This window comes from Papio anubis, chromosome 2 (genome assembly GCF_008728515.1).
Source record: "Papio anubis isolate 15944 chromosome 2, Panubis1.0, whole genome shotgun sequence".
In the NCBI taxonomy this organism is placed as follows: Eukaryota; Metazoa; Chordata; class Mammalia; order Primates; family Cercopithecidae; genus Papio; species Papio anubis.
Window position 1 is genome coordinate 35,611,776 of NC_044977.1, and position 20,511 is coordinate 35,632,286.

At 38.8% G+C, this 20,511-nt stretch overlaps 1 long non-coding RNA gene across 7 annotated transcripts in view; it reads right to left on the reverse strand.

Moving 5' to 3' along the window:
* LOC116273724 overlaps nucleotides 1-20,511 on the reverse strand; it is a 67,249-nt gene that overhangs the window by 20,340 nt on the left and 26,398 nt on the right. For 2 of the 7 annotated variants that reach the window (XR_004182055.1, XR_004182061.1), the window contains exons 4-6: nucleotides 4,490-4,935; nucleotides 4,099-4,166; nucleotides 692-792 (exon numbers count right to left, since the gene is read on the reverse strand). The exons of 1 other annotated variant lie outside the window; for it this stretch is intronic. This is a non-coding gene — a long non-coding RNA (uncharacterized LOC116273724). The remainder of the gene's footprint in view (nucleotides 1-691; nucleotides 793-4,098; nucleotides 4,167-4,489; nucleotides 4,936-20,511) is intronic. 4 more of the 7 variants (XR_004182057.1, XR_004182056.1, XR_004182060.1 and 1 more) reach the window with 4 other exon arrangements.

A 20,511-nucleotide genomic window follows, 5' to 3' on the forward strand; every position in this document is an offset into this window, starting at 1 on the left:
GGCTTCATTTCCAAGAGTTGAACATTTTGGAAGCAATTAGGAAAGGCCTTCAGGTTTGCTCTTGGACAGGTATTGTTCCAGGATTTTGAAGATATAAGATAACAACTCAAATATCCACACCCTCATCCATTTTACTTTGGCATCGAGACAAAGGTCTTATGACATTGCATTTCCTCTAATTCTCAATGGTGTGTAAGGCCAAAGTTGTGATATCCAAGCCCAGGTTTCAGTTGGAAGGTGAAAATGAAGTGAGTGAGCTTTTTAGCCTCTTTGGTTTTAGGCCATTCAATATACTTTGTTGAACTGAAAAACTTCTCTTAAATTTATAAGACAAGTTATCCAGCCAAATCTGTCTTTGGAGTTTGTGTTCAAAGCTCCAGCAATAACAATATGTTACTTATCCTTGATTTGTCTCCTCTGTGGAAGTTTTTGGGGACTTTCTAGGTGACAATGGCCAGTAAAGATCTGGATGTAGAAAATCTTGGTCTCTTGTCCAAATACTGTCATAATGCTGGTTTTAGTAGCATAAAGGCATAGCCACTTGCTTATCATTTTGATCTGACTCTGCTGCCACAAAAAGTACAAACTACACTGTCAACATTTGAGCAATACAAATCCTCTATGAGTTGTGGGTTGAGTCTACTATTGTCTTTGCAGTGAAACTAGTGGGTATGTATTAAGTAGTTTCTACCTGGATGAAGAATCACTCTGTCTCTATACCTTTTGCAGAGTGGGTAGACTTCCAGGGGTGATGTTTTTCGGCTAAGTCAATGAGGCTTAAAACCTTGAAACCTTAAAAAAAAACATTCCAGCATTCAGTTTAGAAAAGGGCCAGGCTCAAGAGGTCAATATTAGTGTCAAAGTCAGAATTCACTCCTCACAAGTTCTGGAGAGCCAATGTCCTCTACCAACCTAAGTTGATTCCAATATGATCTTGTAAGATCTAGTTAGAATAAGGATTTTCAGATCCTCAAAGTAATGTGAACTCCTTAAGGTAACCTCCAACCTTTCTTTATCTTTTGAGGATGAGTGACTCATGGACAACTTGAGCCAGGAGAATCTTCCGGATTAATTGTGGGTTCTATGTGCATTACCCATACCCAGCCCTGCCAACTACCACCACCAACTCTGCAGACCATGTCTTATGTCTGGAGCCATGAAATTTTATCTTCCGGGGGTTAGTGAAGCCTCTGTAACTTTTGCATCACAGTATATTTTTAACTAAAACTACAGTGGCAAATCCTGCACCTTTTTAAGTTGTACAGAATATATGATAGCCTTCTTATTTATTTATTTATTATTATTGTTATTTTTGTTTGTTTGTTTATTTATTTATTTATTGAGACAGAGTTCCACTCTGTTGCCCAGGCTGGAGTACAGTGGTGCAATCTCGGCTCATTGCAACCTGTGCTCCCTAGGTTCAAGCAATTCCCCTGCCTCAGCTTCCCAAGTAGCTGGGATTACAGGCAACTGCCACCATGCCTAACTAATTTTTTCTATTTTTAGTAGAGATGGGGTTTCATCAGTTAGCCAGGCTGGTCACAAACTCCTAACATCAGGTGATCCACCCACCTCGACCTCCCAAAGTGCTGGGATTACAGGCGTGAGCCACCGTGCCTGACCATATAATAGCCTTCTTGACAACAGTAGGACCCCCTAAGAAAATGGTCACATTAGCTAACAATATTCCCACAATCAACTTAACCTTTTCTAGAAAATCATATAATTGCCGGTATCTTTCTCGTACCACTTTCTCCACCTGTAAATTTTTTTTTTTTTAATTTTAGATGCAGTGGATACATGTGCAGTCTTCTTATATGGGTATATTTTGTGATGCTGAAGTTTGGGCTTCTATTGATCCCATCAACCAAATAATGAACATAGTGCCCCATAGATGCTTTCTAAACCATTGTGTCTCCCCGCTTTGGTAGTCCCTACCATCTGTGATTTCCATCTTTACGCCCATGTGTACCTACTATTTAGCTTCCACTTATACATTAGAGCATGCAGTATTTGGCTGTTTCTGCATTAATTCACTTAGGATAACAACCTCCAGCTGCACCCATGTTGCTGCAAAGAATCCAATTTCATTATTTTTCATGGCTGCATAATGTTCCTTGGTATACATGTACCATATTTTATTTTCCCAATCCACTGTTGATGGGCATCTAGATTGCTTTTTACATTTGCTTTTTACAATAGTTTTTACATTTGCTTTTTACAATAGCAATAGTCTTTGCTTTATAACCCTCTGTGGTCAACAGAGACACAGCCAACACTGCTTTTAACTATCTTTATCTCTACTCTGCATTTCAAACTCAAGAGGTTTTTAAGAACCCCATATTCTCCTTTTACATCTTATCAAATTTAATATCTATTCTATGGCAACAGAACTATCTAGGAGTTTTCTTCACTAGATGTGATTATCTGAAGAAAAATAACTATGGCTCCATTAAAAGAAATGTAGGCATGACTCCCAGTCATCCCCAAACAAAATATCAGAAGAATAATTTACCAAACAGTTATGAAAATCATCCCCACATAGCTTCTAAATTATTCCTTTGTATCTCAGGCTGGGTAGTCAGGTTGACCCCCAAAGGGAGAAAGCGGCAGTGTTGTTCTCTCCATTGGTGATAAGGGATGATATTTTCTCTCTATGGGTTAATAAAACAGTGCTAACCACATACTCTCAACCAAAGTAATAATCTGTCTCAAGAAAAATTAGTTCATGCCTCTTTATCCTTTCTACTTCCTTCCTAGAGAGTCCTGTAGCAGCATATCATGTCAAATAAGTCATCTCAAAAGGGACCCATAACAACTTTTGGGCAGGTCCTTCTGGAAGTGAAAGAAGAAAATATGAGGGGACTTTTATAGCAGTCATGACCCAGGGACTATTATGATGGCAACTCTTCAGGTACACATACATATTCCCCTGAAATATTCTAGAGGACTCTAAAAGCCAGTTTGAGGATCACTAGTCTAGGATCTACAGATTATCACTTTCGTCAACATCATCATCATCACCATTATCATCAATCAAACATCACCATTAAACATTGTGTGAATCTCAATCTCTCTGTATTAGGAATTGTGACTGAAGACAGAGAGATAGAATAATTCCTTACCACGTAATTTCAAAGCAAAGAAAATGAAATGAAAATTTGTTCTACATATCTCAACATCTGCCTTCAAAATTTAAGATGCCTTCTAGGAACATTCTAACATCCTTTCATCTCTCTTATCAACTTACTTATTATCTCATAGCAAGAACTTATGTCATTCCACATATAATTCTATAGTCACCCCTCTCTTTTCATGTTCTTCCCTCCTATTTCATCCAACACCATCTGTATTGTACAAGTAGTATCCTATAGATTGATCTGAAACACACCTTTCTGTTTCTGTGCTGTTCAAGCTATACCAATAACAACCAATACACATAGATTCCAATATGCTTCACAATCTGTCATACATATGCCATTTTACTAAGCATGCAGAGTAAATTGAAGTATAAGAGGTACTTTTTAGCACTGAGTACAGGGTAACAACAATTTTTGTCCTTTTGTTCCTTGTGTTATGGCTGACACAAGACATAGATAAATTAGTACTTCTCAGAGTGACAAGACACGTTGGGGTCATTTTGGAGAGAATACAAGCATGTCAGTTCACTGTACCTCTTTCATTGCTATTAAACACTAAGTCTTTGGAAGCAGAAGGGTTTTGTTTTGTTTTGTTTACTGTTTTGATGTACACTCCTTTCTGATTTAATTGTCCTAGCCTAATCATTCTAATAAGATGTTTCAATGGATAAGAGACTTATGAAATCAGTAACTTCACTAACATCACAATTGTTATTGTATCCAGTCTTTTACCCATTATCCCTTAAAGTCAATTGATAAATAATCAATTCCATAAAATACAGGAGAATCTATATATTAATGCTCATTCTTACAAATGTACAGGGTTTTTGTATTATTCACCCAAGGAGGAATTATTGAGCATTTATCATGCACCCCTTCTCTCGTACCAAGCAATATACTCTGCTAGAATACAGAAATGCTATATTTATTTGGTAATACCAAAGCAGTCTCATCAGACCTATACCAGGCTCTTTTGTTCAGCTCCTTTTCAATTCAGTTACATCTGACCAGTTCAGTAGATGATACCTGAAGAGAAAATAAAGAACATAAAATTTCTTTGTTTGAATTGTTCTCCTAGTCGGGTTTATGTAACATAAAAAGTAATGATCCTAAATCATGTGTATTTTAATATACTATGATGTTGAAAGGCTCAATTCTATGCTGAGACACATAGGACTAGAATATAAAGTGTTTCCGGTAGAAAAATGAAGAGAGAGACAGAACATTGTTTTGCTGCTTTTAAATAAGCCACACAAATAGCTCAGTCTAAAGGCTATGTGTGTGTCAGTGTGAGATAATCCTGCCCTCTCCCTTCCTCTCTCCCGCTTCTCCAGGGAAATGAGTCACACCTGCTCACTGCCCTTGATATGATGTTTGATATTCTGAATTCCCATCAGCCCTGCACAGCTAGGATGATGTCAGCACAGTTGACATTGTTAGATCCCTGCTCTGCGTACATCAACTCCCTGTCGCTCAGGCGTCAGCTGAGTGTGGTGAAGGGGAGGAGGCATCATCATCTTAGCAACCAAGCCCACGTATCCAGGATCCAGAAATGGCATCTGGCACTTTGCTTTGGGGATTTCCAGCACTTCCCAGAATTTCAGCCAGATCAGAACACTTGCTCTGAATTAAAAAGAAATTACTCATCCTCTTCTCATCAGGATGTGTGTGTGCTTTTACAAAATTTTATATCAAAATGTTTGTCACCAAAGTATGCTTTATCGAAGTCCTCATCTCATTTTTCCTCAATTCCTCTGGGATATCCTTTATTGACTTTTTAGAAATAATCTTGCTTCTATTTAAAAACAGAAAAGGTTAAATGAGACCCTTTTGTCATCCTTCTACCTCAAGTCAAAAATATGTGTAATATGAACAATCAAATTGTATGGAAAGTAGATAATTATGCTGATAATAATAATCTTCTAAGATGACTCCAGATAAAGTATGGCAGTATTTCTAGGTCTTGTTTTCTTATACCCATTTAACAAAAAATACAATAACAAAATGAACTCAGTTGCAATTCACATAGACATTTAATCATCTATTGATTATTTGGGAAAAAGGAAAGAGGGAGAATTTAGGGAAAAAAACCTAAAAGAGTATTTTGGAAAGTGTTAGAGTAGAAGAACTGTGGTAGTACCATGCCACCATGCCACAGCTGTCAGAAGCCCCAACAATGCAACAATGGAGACTTAATGTCTACTTTTCCAGAGCCGTTTCTCCAAGTTATTGTGAGTATCTTGGCTGCTTCATATAAATGGTCCCAGTTGTTTTATAGCTGTCTTACTGCTCCACTTACTTATTCCCAGAAATATTTCTGAGTAGGATCCCTGCCTCCATTACACATAGAGTGAAGTGGGAGATTTAGGTATGTGCTGTGGTCAGAATATGTCCTCCAAAATTCATGTGTTGGAAGTTTAATTTCCAATGCAACAGTGTTGGGAAGTTGGCCTTTTGGGAGGTGTTTAGGTGGTGAGGGCTTCTCCATCATGAATAGATCAAAGCCCTTATAAAAGAGACTTCAGAAGGTGTTCAGCTAACTTGCTTTCTTGCCCTTTTGCTTTCTGCTGTGGGAGGACGCAGCAAGAAGGCCCTCACCAGACACCAGTTGTTGGTGCCTTGATCTTGAACTTATCAGGCTCCAGACCTGTGAGAAAATAATTTTCTGTTCTATATAAATTACCCAGTCTCAGGTATTCTGTTATAACAGCACAAAACAGACTGACACAGTAAGTAACCAGACAATGACAGTACGGGGTGATAAGTGCTTCTGTAAGAAATGAACCTAGGGTGCTGAGAGCACGGAGAACCAGAGCCCAACTCAGCCTGGAGTTCAGACATGAGAAGTTCTCAGGGATGGCTTCCTTGAGTTTTCATAATTCTTTTCTCAATTATAATGCAAATGCTTTTTATAAATCCTGACACTTTGTCCATCAAACACTACTAAAAATTTAAATAAGCAGCTCTACTCAGTCCAGGCAGTTTATTTCTTTCCTGACATGCCTAAGGTACCCTGAACATCCACATCCCACAAAATGAGAAACAGATATTCCATTTGGCTTCTTGTAACAGTGAAAATGAGAAGAGTTCAGAGAGCTCTGTCTTTCAATCTCAAGATCGAAATAGGTGAGGGCTGGTGGCTATATACAACACTTTGTGGTTCCCCTTCCCCCAATGAATTACTTTCCATGCTGTACTGTAACTGCTTATTTGCTTGTCCTTGAAGGTGAAGCTTCAAGAAACCAAGCTTTTTGAAAGTATAATTATTTATCTTATTTACCCCACAGTATCTGCCAGCTATCCCCAGTCAGACCTAGATCCTAGAACAGAGTAACCATTCATTAGATTTTTCTGTTGAATAAATATTTTATGCTTTTGCATCTCTTACAGATTTTAATCCTAACTTTGCCCCTATAGTTTAGAGCAGCATTTCCTAGCCTTTTTCATATATTAGCCCATATGGAAAATGAAAGTATTTGTAAGGCACACTTGGGTATATGGGGGAGGCTGCTCCAGGCTGCAAGCTGTAAGCCCCAGTCCCTGCCTGATCCCCTCACCTCAGAGCCCACCTTCCATACCACACTCATACCTTCCACAAAACATAGGGGATCCATAGAAGGACATATCTGAAAAATCATTCAGTACTCATCACTTGAGAAGCTCTTCTGGTTTAGATAAATAAAAAGGTAAGAATGAAACAAGTTAACTTTCTTCCACTTAGGTTTTTGTAACCTAGCTCTCCTTCCCAATATTTTGCAGTGGTTTTACTGTTAACTTTCAGTTTTTAAAATATCTTTTTTGGAACGCTCGTGCATTGCTAATGGGAATGTAAAATAGAGTAGCCCATGTGGAAAACAGCATGGCAGTTCCTTAAAATATTAAACATAGAATTATCATGTGATCCAACAATTCCACTACTAGATATACACCCAAAAGAAGTAAACATGGAGACTTGAGCAAATATTTGTATACCTATGTTCTTAGCAGTATTATTCACAACAGCCAAAAGGTGGAAGTAACCCAAATGTCTATCGATGAATAAATAGATAAATAAAATGTAGCAAATATGTACAGTGGAATAGTATTCAGCCTTAACAAAAAGAAATTTTGATACATGCTACAATATAAATAAAACTTGAAGAAATTATGCTAAATGAAATAAGCCAGTTACCAAAGGACAAATTTTGTATTATTCTGTTTACCTGAGATGGCTAGTTAAATAGTGGTTTCCAGGGACTGGAAGGAATGGGCAATTAGAAAGTTATTGTGTAGTAATATGAAGTTTCAGTTCAGGAAGATGTAAGAATTCTGAAGATGGATAGTGGTGATGGTAGCAGAACAATGTGAATATACTTAATGTCACATCTGCACATATAAAAATGGTTAAAATGATAAATTTTATCTTATATGTTCGTTACCACAATAAAAGAAATATATCTTTTAAATGGCATTACTAAAACATTTAAATGATAATAATTATTACTATATCTATTTGTGGAATGATTAATGGAAAGCTGGGATGCACTGTTACACGGCCAGACATCATGGAGACACTTTGTTTCTCATCTTGCAAAGCAGAGATTTGTCAATAAATGTTCATTTGTCCCACCCCAAACCCCGGCTCATCATTACCATGACCAGTGTCTGTTGTCCAGATGGCTCTCTGACATTTCACACATTATGCAATTCTCAAGTCATTTCAAAATGGATCTCAACTTGACTTTTTTCATAAGCACAGACTTATACACTTTTTTCCATTCTCACTGTTGCCTTAAATTTTTAATAAATTGTGATTGATTAACATTTGAATGCAAATGCAAAAGCCTTGATCGACTTGCACTTACACTGATCAATGCTTCCAAGAAATGCAAAGCTCTAGTCTCTTGAAGATGGAGCATAGTTTTGAACTGACAGATTTTCATAGTATGCCTAGCATTAGATTAGCACTTTTCTCATGATGTGTTTACACAGCACAGCACAGAATTTCACATGACTTGATTGGCCTGTTCTTTTGCTCATTTCACGCCCAGCCTTTCCAATGTAAAAATTACACATTGTTTTTTTCTCACCCAGTTTCTATGCTTTCTTTCTCACCTTCATCTTAGATGCTTGATTTAGAGCCCCATTTCTCATTCTTTGATAAGAATATCATATTGCTGACAAATTAAAAATGTAGTCTTGTTGGGAGTGAACAGAGGCAATTTTACAGTCAAAAAGAATGGTACAGTCAACCCATGAGAAACTGTCAGGAGCATGAGTATCGTAAGCCTAAAACCTATGTTTAGCACTATAATCTTTCTAAGACAACATACAAAATTGTAGCAAGGTAATTTGGAGCTTATATGTACTTCAATTCTCTCACCATTGTAGCTTCAACCCCTGTCAAACTGCCTGGCACACAGTAGGCCTTCAATTCCACTCCACAGCACTATCGTCTAAATCAGTAAATGATGAGGTGCTTAGCACCCAGAAATAAGGTGCTTAGTAGAAAGGAATGTAAATAAGTAAGAAGTTGATTACAATACTTTCTACTTCACTGAGACCTGGCCCTCAGGTGTTAGGAACAGTCCTAGGAAGAATTAACATCCACATTGAAAAACAGTAATAATGATAAGTGGAAGAGGATAAAGAAAGTTTGAGCTTTGTCCTGGGGTAATGAGAAGCTATTAAAAGATTTTAAGTAGGAAAGAGATATGATCATATTTGTATGGAAAGATCTCAGATTGGAGATGAGATCAGACCAGAGAGAGGGAGAAATTTTTGAATCTAGCTGTTTTTTTGAGTAAAGTTTTGGAGGATAAAATTTTGGCTATAGAGAATTCCTAAAGGTTCACTGCATTCTGAATTGAATTGTGATCTATCTCTGACCATAAATGACTTTAAACTATAAATGACACCAAACTAGACTTGGCTGCATCTAATGTATTGAATCAGTTCTTAGAGGGACTCTGCTTTCTAGCTCCTCCTGGGAATTCCTTCCTGTATGTTCCACAGATGCCTCAAACTCAACATGCCCAAAACCCACAGCCTTTTTCTGTCCCCTTTCCCTCCTTGGCCACTGCTATGCATCCTATATTCTTTAGTTTTAGTAAATGGCATTTCTTCTCTACCATGCCTTAAAAGCTAGGACATTTTACTCTCATGGATTTCTCTTTTTCCTTTACCATCTACATGAATGCACCATACCATTTCACCTCCTATATACCTCCTAAAATCCTTCCCTCTTCTCTGACCTCATTGATTATGCCATAGTCCAGGCCCTGTCATCCTTTACTTTGACTATTATAATAGCTGCTGCCAGGCCTCATTCTGTCCAGTCTCTCCACTTGAAATTCCTTGCCATTTACTGTTGCTCCATTGAACTTTCTCCTATGAAAATCTGATCATATCATTGCCCAGTTTAAAGCCCTGCAAAAATTGGAGCAAATTAAAACAAATTTCTTCATGTGGCTCTTGACCTCTTACCAATATCTCTTCTCACACCCATCTTTGGCATGCAGCCCTAATCACCATCGCTGATTGAAAATCTCTTAAGCAAAATGTCCAACACCATTTTCAATGTCATTTTCCCTGTTACTGGGCAAAATTAGCCACTGTCTGGATGTATGTTTGGCTCTAACAATATTGCTTTGGATGGTAATTATTTACACACCTGCTTTTCCTCCAAATCCTGGGTCTTAACTCTGGTTGTATTGGCCTCAGGATGAATTTTGTGGGTTTCAGAACTCACATTGCATGCAAAATTCTGTGTGCAAGTGTGGGTGTGCACATGCAGGCAGTTTTCATCCACACTCAAAGGGGTCCATGACCCCAAAAAAGTTAAGTGCCACTACTGCCCTAGACTGTGAACTTTTTAGGGCATAGAACATGTTGTGTTCTTCTTTGTATAGCCAGCTTATTGAAGAGTCTGATCTCAGTAGGCCATAAACATGAAACAGTTTTATTTTTCTCTAATCCTTACTTTGAACTAGATTCTGTCAAATCTGCCTTTCCTGCTCTTTAATGACATCACAGACAGATCTTATAACTTTCTAGCCTCTTTCAGTTATTAAAAAGACCAGTTCACATGTTTGGCTCCTGATTCAAACAAACCAATTCTAAGAAGACACTTTGAAACAATCAGGGCATTTGAACATGGACTAGTATGAAAGAATATCATGAAATTAGTGTTAATGTTATTTGGTATAATAATGAAACTGTGGTTATATCTTTTTTAAGTGCCAAAGCATTAGAGATGTGTGCTTAAGTATTTTAAGATAAAAATTAGAAAATATTTGAAGTTCAGTTTACAATACTTCAAAAAACCAGTGGGAGCAACAGATTAAGCAAGATTGGCAAAACGTTAATGAGTATTGAAGTTGAGGAAACAGTACATAGGTATCATTAATGAAATTATTTCTATTTTGTGTATATTTGAATTTCTGATAAGCATTTTTTTCTAAACTCAGTTCAGTCAAATTTAAAACTCCACTCTTATTCATATTCAGTGGTGTGCTAGTAAATGTTTATCAACCAGCTCTATAGAAAAAAAGCAAAAGAAAGTCCTGATTTGTAGCATTTGCCAATTTCTGTGGCTTTAATACTTCTACCATGGTCAATTTCAAGCTGCCAGTATAATGCCACTGAATGAAGAGTTGGAAGGAGAGGAGCAGTAGCATGCTATTTTGCAGTATTTCCACCACCTATAGCAACAGTAGATATAAATAATAGCATAAAGTAAAATGTAGTAAAAAATTAAGAAATGATGAGCTTTGAGTATGTATTGCCTTTGTTTTAATATTATTTATTTAAGTGTATATGAATGTAAGTTATTTTATTTTATTTTTGTTTTTGTAGAGACAGGGTCTCACTATGTTGCCCAGGCTGGTCTCAAACTCCTGTCATCAAAGCAATACTCCTGCCTTAGCCTCCCAAAGTGCTGGCACTGCAGGCATGAGCTTCTGTACCCATCCTATTTTTTAATAATGACTGTTTAATAACTGACTCACAAGATTCCTGAAAATTTAACCATCTGCTCTCAGGAACCGGTACAAGCCAGATTCAGAACATCTCTGTAGCATCCTTCCCTTTCTCAATGCTGAATGCATAAAATATTGAGGACCACTGCTCTAATGTTAATTGACACAGTCCCATTCCTTACTCATTACTGTGAGCATGCTCAGCTCCTCTTAGTCAGGCATAACCAGCCAGGAAAAGGGAGAAGCAAATGAATTACCCCCTTTCCTTCTACCCCTCTCCACTCATGCTTCTTTGAATCCTTGCTTCAGGATTGCCCCTGGAATTACACATCAATGTATTTCCTATCATTTTACTCTGTGTTTGCTTCAAAATAGTTATGCACATAACTCTACAATGTTTCATAAGTGCTTCCATCTCTCTTAAAAGAATCACTTGATTTTTCATGGATTATATTGTAAAGCAAGAGGGTGAGAGGAACTTTTTTATTCCTAATAAATACTGTTAGAGTATTGATGCCTTAAACCACTGAGTGAGCACCCTCTTGGCTTAAGCTTAAGTACAATATATCCATCCATTATTTATAACCATTTAAAATTTTTAAGTAGTCCAATCCATGGTGTTACTTACACTTATCTTTTCTGTATTCTAAATCATGTGGCTTCAGTTTAATAATGAGAAATATAATATGTATTTTCATATCCCGGTTGAGAACACTAAATTTTTACCACTTTTACATACACTTTACATAGAAGGAACAATCACAACAGAGTAATTCCAGCACAGAATTTTATCATAATCAAAAAAAAAGTATTGCTTAACAATATATACTGTACTTCCTCTAATCTTTACTCAACCTAAAAGCACAAATTTACATGGATTTTCAAGGTACAGATCAATTCTGAGACTGCACCCCTAAGCCACTTGACTTATATAACAGATGACTCCTTTCTGTAAATAATAGGTTATACTGCCATAGTCACAGAATAATAATGCTGGAAGGAAATTAGACAGTATATTATCTAGCCTACCTCTTAATGCCCAGAGAATTTGAAAGTTGACACATGCATGCACGTGCACACTCACACACACACACAATCACCCAGCTAGTTAATAACCAAAAAATTAACTAGGCTGAGTGCAGTGGCTCATGCCTGTAATCCCAGCACTTTGGGAGGCCGAGGTAGCAAATCACTTGAGGTAAGAAGTTTGAGACCAGCTTGGCCATAATGGTGGGTGAAACTTTGTCTCTACTAAAAATACAGAAATTAGCCAGGTGTGGTCCCACACGCCTGTAATCCCAGGTACTTGGGAAGCTGAGCCACGAGAATAACTTGAACTTGGGAGGTGGAGGTTGCAGTGAGCCGAGATCACGCCACTGCGCTCCAGCCTGGGTGACAGAGCAAGACTCCATCTCAAAAAAAAAAAAAAAAAAAAGAAAAAGAAAAAGAAAAAAACCACTCTAATATTTATTGTACTAATATAGCACTTAAGTACTAGACCTATTTGTAGAAATCTCATTTAATTTATACTTAATAGAATTATAAATTCTACCAATACTTGTTTTGCAGATGAGGAAATCAAAATTCAGAATGTTTAAGAAATGTGGTCATCCAGCTAGGAAGTCAGAAAGCCTGGATACAAATAGAATCTGTCTGATCCCAAAGCCTGTGGTCTTGGGCCAAAATCATTTACTCTTCCAAATCTGGAACTCTACTCTTCTCCGCTGACCCTAATGATCTTTCCACCACAGCCTAGCCCCATCTCAAAATCCACAGTTAAACTACATTTTAAAATTTATTGGTGCATATCCTCAAGGAGAAAGAAATAAGCCCTGATGCCCATAAAAATATGATGCCAATAAAATCTGAATCTTTTCCTTCTCCTAGGCTCTCTCTCATATACCAATGTAAAATTGGAGACAAAAAAAAAAAAAAAAGCAACAAGATGTTTTGATTCTGGGGTGTCCTGCCTGTAAATGTTACCACATGACTAAATGTATCTTTATACTTATCTATGCAATATAGGGGTAGGGGAGGAGAAAAATCTTTTCCTCAACTATCCTATGTTCATGCCTAAGGCCCCTATAACAAAAGACAGATTAATAAAAGCACACAGGCTGGGCACGGTAGCTCACCCCTGTAATCCCAGCGCTTTGGGAGGCCGAGGAAGGTGGATCACCTGAGGTTGGGAGTTCGAGACCAGCCTGGCCAACATGGCAAAACCCTGTCTCTTCTAAAAATACAAAAAATTAGCCAGTGGTGGTGGCACACACTTGTAATCCTAGCTACTCAGGTGGCTGAGGCAGCAGAATTGCTTGAAGCCGGGAGGCAGAGGTTGCAGTGAGCCAAGATCACTCCCCTGCACAAAGTCAGAGTCTGTCTCAATAAAATAAAAATAAAAGCACACAAATTTATTTGACGTAAGTTTTACATGAGAACCTTTGTAAGAAAAAAAGACCCAAAGAAATGAGTAAACCTTTGTTTTTGTTGTGCTAGGTTTGATGAAGAACGGACAGTTTGGGAGAACTATTATTGGACAAAGGGAATATGATCTAATGGTGATAAACTGGGAGAAACTTAACAAAGCCTATTTGTTCAGATTCTTTCCTGTGTCCCTGTGTCTCCGGTTCATTTCCTTCAAATATAGGGAGGGAACTGTTCACATAAGGATTTTTGTTTTGCTTAGGGAAATTCAGAAAATACTTCCCAGATCAAGACCATCCTGGCTAACACAGCGAAACCCCATCTCTACTAAAAATACAAAAAAAAAAGTAGCCAGGCGTGGTGGTGGGCACCTGTAGTTCCAGCTACTTGGGAGGCTGAGGCAGGAGAATGGCGTGAACCCAGGAGGCGGAGCTTGCAGTGAGCGGAGATCGCGCCACTGCACTCCAGCCTGGGTGACAGAGCGAGACTCCGTCTCAAAAAAAAAAAAAAACAAAAAGAAAAGAAAATACGTCCTATGTTTCGTAACCTGCTTCAAAGGAGAAGGGCAGAAAGGAAGGCGAAAGTGACTTTCCTGCTTCTGCTGCTTTCTCAACTGCCAAAGTACCATATTTTGGGGTAGCATATCCTGACCCTATCACAGGTTACGATAATCTGTTAGCCTTTCCAGCCACCATGCTTTCTCTCTCTCATTCGCTGCTGAAGATCCAGCACCTATAACAGTGTCCAGACCATAGTAGGAGCTCAAGAAATATGTTGACTCTGTAGAGCTACTTCAGATGGATGGGATTTCGAACAGGGCAAGCCATGAAATATGATTTGGCAATGTCCCCACCCAAATCTCATCTTCAATTCCCACATGTTGTGGGAGGTTCCTGTGGGAGGTAATTGAATCACGAGGGCAAGTCTTTCTGTGCTGTTCTTATGACAGTGAATAAGTCTTGCGAGATCCAATGGTTTTAGAAAGTTTCCCTGCACGAGTTCTCTTCTCTTGTCTACCACCTTGTGAGATATGCCTTTCACCTTCCTCCATGATTGTGAGGCCTCCCCAGCCACATGGAATTGTAAGGCCATTAAACTTCTTCCTTTTGTAAATTGCCCAGTCTCGGGTGTATCTTTATCAGCAACGTGAAAGCAGACTTATACAGTAAATAGTACCAGTAGAGTGGGGCACGTCCAAAAAGACACCTGATAATGTGGAAGCGACTTTGGAACTGGGTAACACGCAGAGGTTGGAACAGCTGGAGGGCTCAGAAGAAGACAGGAAAATGTGGGAAAGTTAGGAACTCCCTAGAAACTTGTTGAATGGCTTTGAGTAAAATGCTGATAATGATATGGACAATGAAATCCAGGCTGAGGTGGTCTCAGATGGAGATGAGGAACTTGTTGGGAACTGGAGCAAATGTGACTCTTGTTATGTTTTGGCAAAGAAGCTGGTGGCATTTTATCCCTGCCCTAGAGATTTGTGGAATTTGAACTTGAGAGAGATGATTTCGGGTATCTGGCAGAAGAAATTTCCAAGCAAAGCATTCAAGAGGTGACTTGGGTGCTGTTAAAGGCATTCAGTTTTAAAAGGGAAACAGCATAAAAGTTTGGAAAATTTGCAGCTTGACAATGCAATAGAAAAGAAAATCCCATTTTCTGAGGAGAAATTCAAGCCAGCTGCAGAAATTTGCATAAGTAATGAGGAGCCAAATATTAATCACCAAGACAAAGGGAAAAATGTCTCCAGGGCATGTCAGAGACCTTTGTGGCAGCCCCTCCCCTCATGAGTCTGGAGATTTAGGAGAAAAAAAATGGTTTCATGGGCCGGGCCCAGGGTCCCTCTGCTGTGTGAAGTCTAGGGACTTAGTGCCCTGTGTCCCAGCCACTCCAGCCATGACTAAAAGGGGCCAAGGTACAGCTTGGGCTGCTGTTTCAGAGGGTGGAAGCCCCAAGCCTTGGCAGCTACAAAGTGGTGTTGAGCCTGTGGATGCACAGAATTCAAGAATTTAGGTTTGGGAACCTCTGCCAAGATTTCAGAGATGTATAGAAACGCCTGGATGCCCAGGCAGAATTTTGCTGCAGTGGGGGGCCCTTAGGGAGAACCTCTGCTAGGGCAGTGAGGAAGGGAAATGTGGGGGTCAGAGCCCCTACACAAAGTCCCTACTGGAGCACCACCTGGTGGTGCTGTGAGAAGAGGGCCACTGTCCTCCAGACCCCAGAATGGTAGCTCTACCGACAGCTTGCACCATGCACCTGGAAAAGCCACAGACATTCAATGCCAGCCCGTGAAGGCAGCCAGGAGGGTCACTATACCCTGCATAGTCACAAGGGCAGAGCTGCCCAAAACTATGGGAACCTACCTCTTGCATCAGTATGACCCGGATGTGAGACATGGAGTCAAAGATCATTTTGGAGCTTTAAGATTTGACTGCCGCACTGGATTCTGAACTTGCATGCATCCTGTAGCCCCTTTGTTTTGACCAATTTCTCCCACTTAGAATGGTTGTATTTACCCAACACCTGTACCCGCATTGTATCTAGGAAATAACTAACTTGCTTTTCATTTTACAGTCTCATAAGCAGAAGGAACTTGCCTTGTCTCAGACAAGACTTTGGACTATGGACTTTTGAGTTAATTCTGAAATGAGTTAAGACTTTAGGAGACTGTTGGGAAGGCATGATTGGTTTTGAAATGTGAAGACATGAGATTTGGGAGGGTCCAGGGCAGACTGATATGGTTTGGCTGTGTCCCTACCCAAATCTCATCTTGAATTCCTATATGTTGTGAGAGGGACCCAGTAGGAGGTAATTGAATCATGGGGGCAAGTCTTTCCTGTGCTGTTCTCATAATCATTAATAAGTCTCATGAGAGCTGATGGTTTTATAAAGAGGAGTTTCCCTGCACAAGCTCTCTTCTCTTGTCTGCTGTCATGTGAGATGTGCCTTTCACCTTTTTCCATGATTGTGAGGCCTCCACAGCCACTTGGAACTGTATCCATTAAATCTCTTTGTTTTGTAAGTTGCCCAGTCTCAGGTAGGTTTTTATTAGCAGTGTGAAAACAGAGTAATACACCATCTTAGAGCAAGATCCACAACTCCTCTTTGATTCTCCCTTGTACTGATTTTAAAAATAATAAAAGAAACATTCCTTCACAAAAGAGAGAGCAGACACGCACTAAATGGATGCACTGCATTACAGAAGTGAAGGCTCAGAGTTTTAATTGAAAAATACACCGAAGTAGAAATGGCTTTCCTTCTTACAATTGTTTCTTTTGCGGAGGACATTTAGGCTGAGACTATTTAAAATATTACTGAAGAATGCAGCTAGGCTTCTATGAGATAGACATACATTCATTGAGAATTCCCCAGAGGCTTCTAAACAAGCATGTACAGCAAGTTTTTTTTTATTTTGTTAGCTGTTTATTTTTGATGGAGGCTTTCAAAATGTGTGCCTTTTCCTCAGTTTTTTAATTAGCATATCTGTTACATCTGAGTAGGACAATTGCTACAGCTGTTTTTTATGGCTGCCTCATTGACACAAAAGATCTCAGAGACATTGAGCTTAAGAGAGAACCTGTACAGCCTCTAGGAAAATAAATGACCCTGACTGAATGCCAGGTTGTGGGTTGTGGGCAGTTCTGCCACAGAAGGTGGTGGTGTGAATCAAGAAAAATATACCTAGGAAAATACTCTGGCGACTGGGAAATGACTCAAAAAAGGAGAAATTGTTATTGAGGTTTAATAATGGTGTCAAATTAATGCATTTGCCACCATCATTTGTATCATTAAAATAACAACAACAAAAAAATCACAGACTAAAATGAAAACTTGGGCTAATGGTCCAAGGAAAGGGATACTAGGCTCATCTCCAAGTTGGTACATGAAACTGTGCATGGAGCAGCAGGCAGCTGTTCACCTTTACAGGATGGCCATGATGTTGCTAATAAATGGATAATCACAGTGCAATTTGTCTCTTCCTGTTTCAATAGCACCTCACTTATCAGGAGCATGCTATCAGTTAATTTTCACCTAATTGAAACAAGATTGGTGTGCACAGGGGTAAGAAGAGTAGCCAAAGTCAGAGTCACCAAATCCTGTGAGCTAGGGCACTCATTTATCTACCTACCTGTGATGGTTAATACCGAGTATCAACTTGATTGGATTGAAGGACACAAAGTGTTGATCCTGGTGTGTCTGTAAGGGTGTTGCCAAAGGGGAGTAACATTTGAGTGAGTGTGCTGGGAAAGGCAGACCCACCCTTAATCTGGTGAGCACCATCTCATCAGCTACCAGCGAATATAAAGTAGACAGAAAAACGTGAAAAGGTGAGACTGGCCTAGCCTCCCAGCCTACATCTTTCTCCCATGCTGCATGCTTCCTGCCCTGGAACATTGGACTCCAAGTTCTTCAGTTTTGAGACTTGGACTGGTTCTCCTTGCTCCTCAAGGTTGCAGACAACCTATTATGAGACCTAGTGATCATATAAGTTAATACTTAATAAACTCCCATATATATGGATCATTTTGGAGCTTTATCACTTATTTTAGTTCTGAATCACTGAAACTTATACAAGTTCTACATCTTCTACATCTAACTCCCATATGTATATGGGAGTTTATTAAATATATATATATATATATCTTCTATTAGTTCTGTCCCTCTAATACACTACCCAGTCAGAGAACCCTGACTAATACATTACCCAATCAGAACTTAATCACTCTCACTTTATATACACTTCTAACACCTTGTCTTTATGGGTTCCAAGACCACAGCAGACTATAAGCAACATAATTTTATTAGGGAGAGGACCTACTTAAATCAATACACTATACATTGATAGTATAAAAATGAAAAAAGTTATTGTGTATAGAATGCCTGCAATATGAAAGACAATTAATGGCGGATACAAACACAAGAATCATAGCAGTATAGGATAAATCATATAGAAGTAAGCAGCCTTGTATGTCCTGATGGCTCTTGAGTGCATCATTGCTTTACAAAATAATCATCAATGTGCATAATGATGACCTTGAGTCATCAAAAACAGGTTAGATGTTTGGCTGTCTCTAATTAAGAGGGCAGCAAAGTGTGCAATCAATTTTAGAAATATTTCCTTATTTCTAAATGCCTAAAATCTTCAATAAATTTTAAGCAAACCATCTGTTATCTAAAATTACTTATTTTAGTTCTGAATCACTGTAACTTATACAAATTCTCCATCTTATTCTTCAATCTCCCTTACTCTATTTATATAAAGCCATAAGGGTGAGGTCCTCATGATTGGATTACTTCCCTGTAATAAGAGACCAGAGATCTTCCTTCCCTCTCCCAGCCCACCATTGGAGGATATAGCAAGAAGGTTGCCATCTGCAATCCATGAAAAGAGCCCTCACTAAAACCCAAACATGCTGACAATCTGATCTTGAACTTCCAAGCCTCCAGAGCCATGTGAAATAATGTACTGTTATTTAAATCACCCAGTATGATATTTTTTAATGGAAGCCTGAGTAGACTAAGACACAGATATTTCCCAGTACCACCCCCAGCAACTATTGTTCACCATTTTCTGTTATTCCCTTAGGAAAGGGTTTCAAGTTTTCACCTTTCTACCCTTAGGACAGCATGAGAAGAAAACCATCTCCCCTGGGAGGAAGAAGGACATAAGAATGAATTATGAAGTTGGTCATTCCATATTTATTTTATTTTCATCAACTCCTTGCTCCAGAAGTATTTTGCTCTGCTATGACATTTTCTCTGCAGACACTATCACTAGCAGCCTGAGCCTCTGCAGTAAAAAGGCTGGTAATAATTATTTCTAAATATCTTAAGAAAGAGGAAAGAACAAAACTTAAATCATAGACAGAGATAGACAAATACTAGTGTTGTTGATAATAAGGCAAATTTCCACCAAGGATATCAGTTTTTTCAAATATAATCAGATAATCCTAAAAAGGGTTTTTTACTCCTAGAAGGAAAAACAAGTTAACATTGGAAGAGCACAATGAAAAGAAACCAAAGTTCAACCCAAAATGTGACTTAGCTCAGAATTAGGTCATACAGCACTCAGGGGGAGGCTCTAAGGGTCACAAGGGAATGGCTGTGTCCAAGTCAAAACTGAAAATTAAGGAGTCCTCATTTTGATTGGATCTCACTGGGGCCCAAGACTGTTGAATGCTGGCTCTGAAAAATATCCAAAATATTACCAAAACAATCTGTTGATAAGAAAACTCAACTGTGGTAAAGGAGGACACTGTCTCTCTTTAGAGACACTGTCTCTTGACAGTTCTAGTAGCATCTCAGAAGGGAAAGGAAAAAGTTGGGATATCTATTGAGATTTTAGAGTCTGGTTTAGAGTGGATCTTTCAATGTAAGGACTTGGTTACAATTCAGAGAGAGGCTTCATGTGATCATTAAGGATTGGTAACCACAGCAAAACAGGTATTTTGAAGTGAGTAGTTCTGAGGATCTTGGGGTACAAACTGTCTTTAATACTTTCCATTATAGAGTTGACATGTGATATAGTTTGGATGCTTGCTCCCTCCAAATCTCATGTTGAAATTAATCCCCAATGTTGGAGATGGAGGGCCTGGTGGGGAGTGTTTGGGTCACAGGGACAGATCCCGCAGGAATGGCTTGGTGTTGTCCTCACGATAGTGAGTTCTTGCACGATCTAGTTGTTTAAAGGAGTATGGCATTTCCTCTTCTTCCTTCCACTCTCCTGTGACACCTGCTCCCCCTTCACCTTCTGCTATGATTGTAAGATTCCTGAGGCCCTTACCAGAAGCAGATGCTTATACAGCCATGCTTGCACAGCCTGCAGAGCTCTGAGCCAATTATTTTCTTTGTAAATTACCCAGTCCCAGGTATTTCTTTATTGCAACACAAAAACAGCCTAATACAATGGGTCTTCCAGAAAGTTTCTTAAATGAACAATAAAGTTATTTGTAACTTTTATCTTCTAGGACAAGAGCATTCTGGAATGG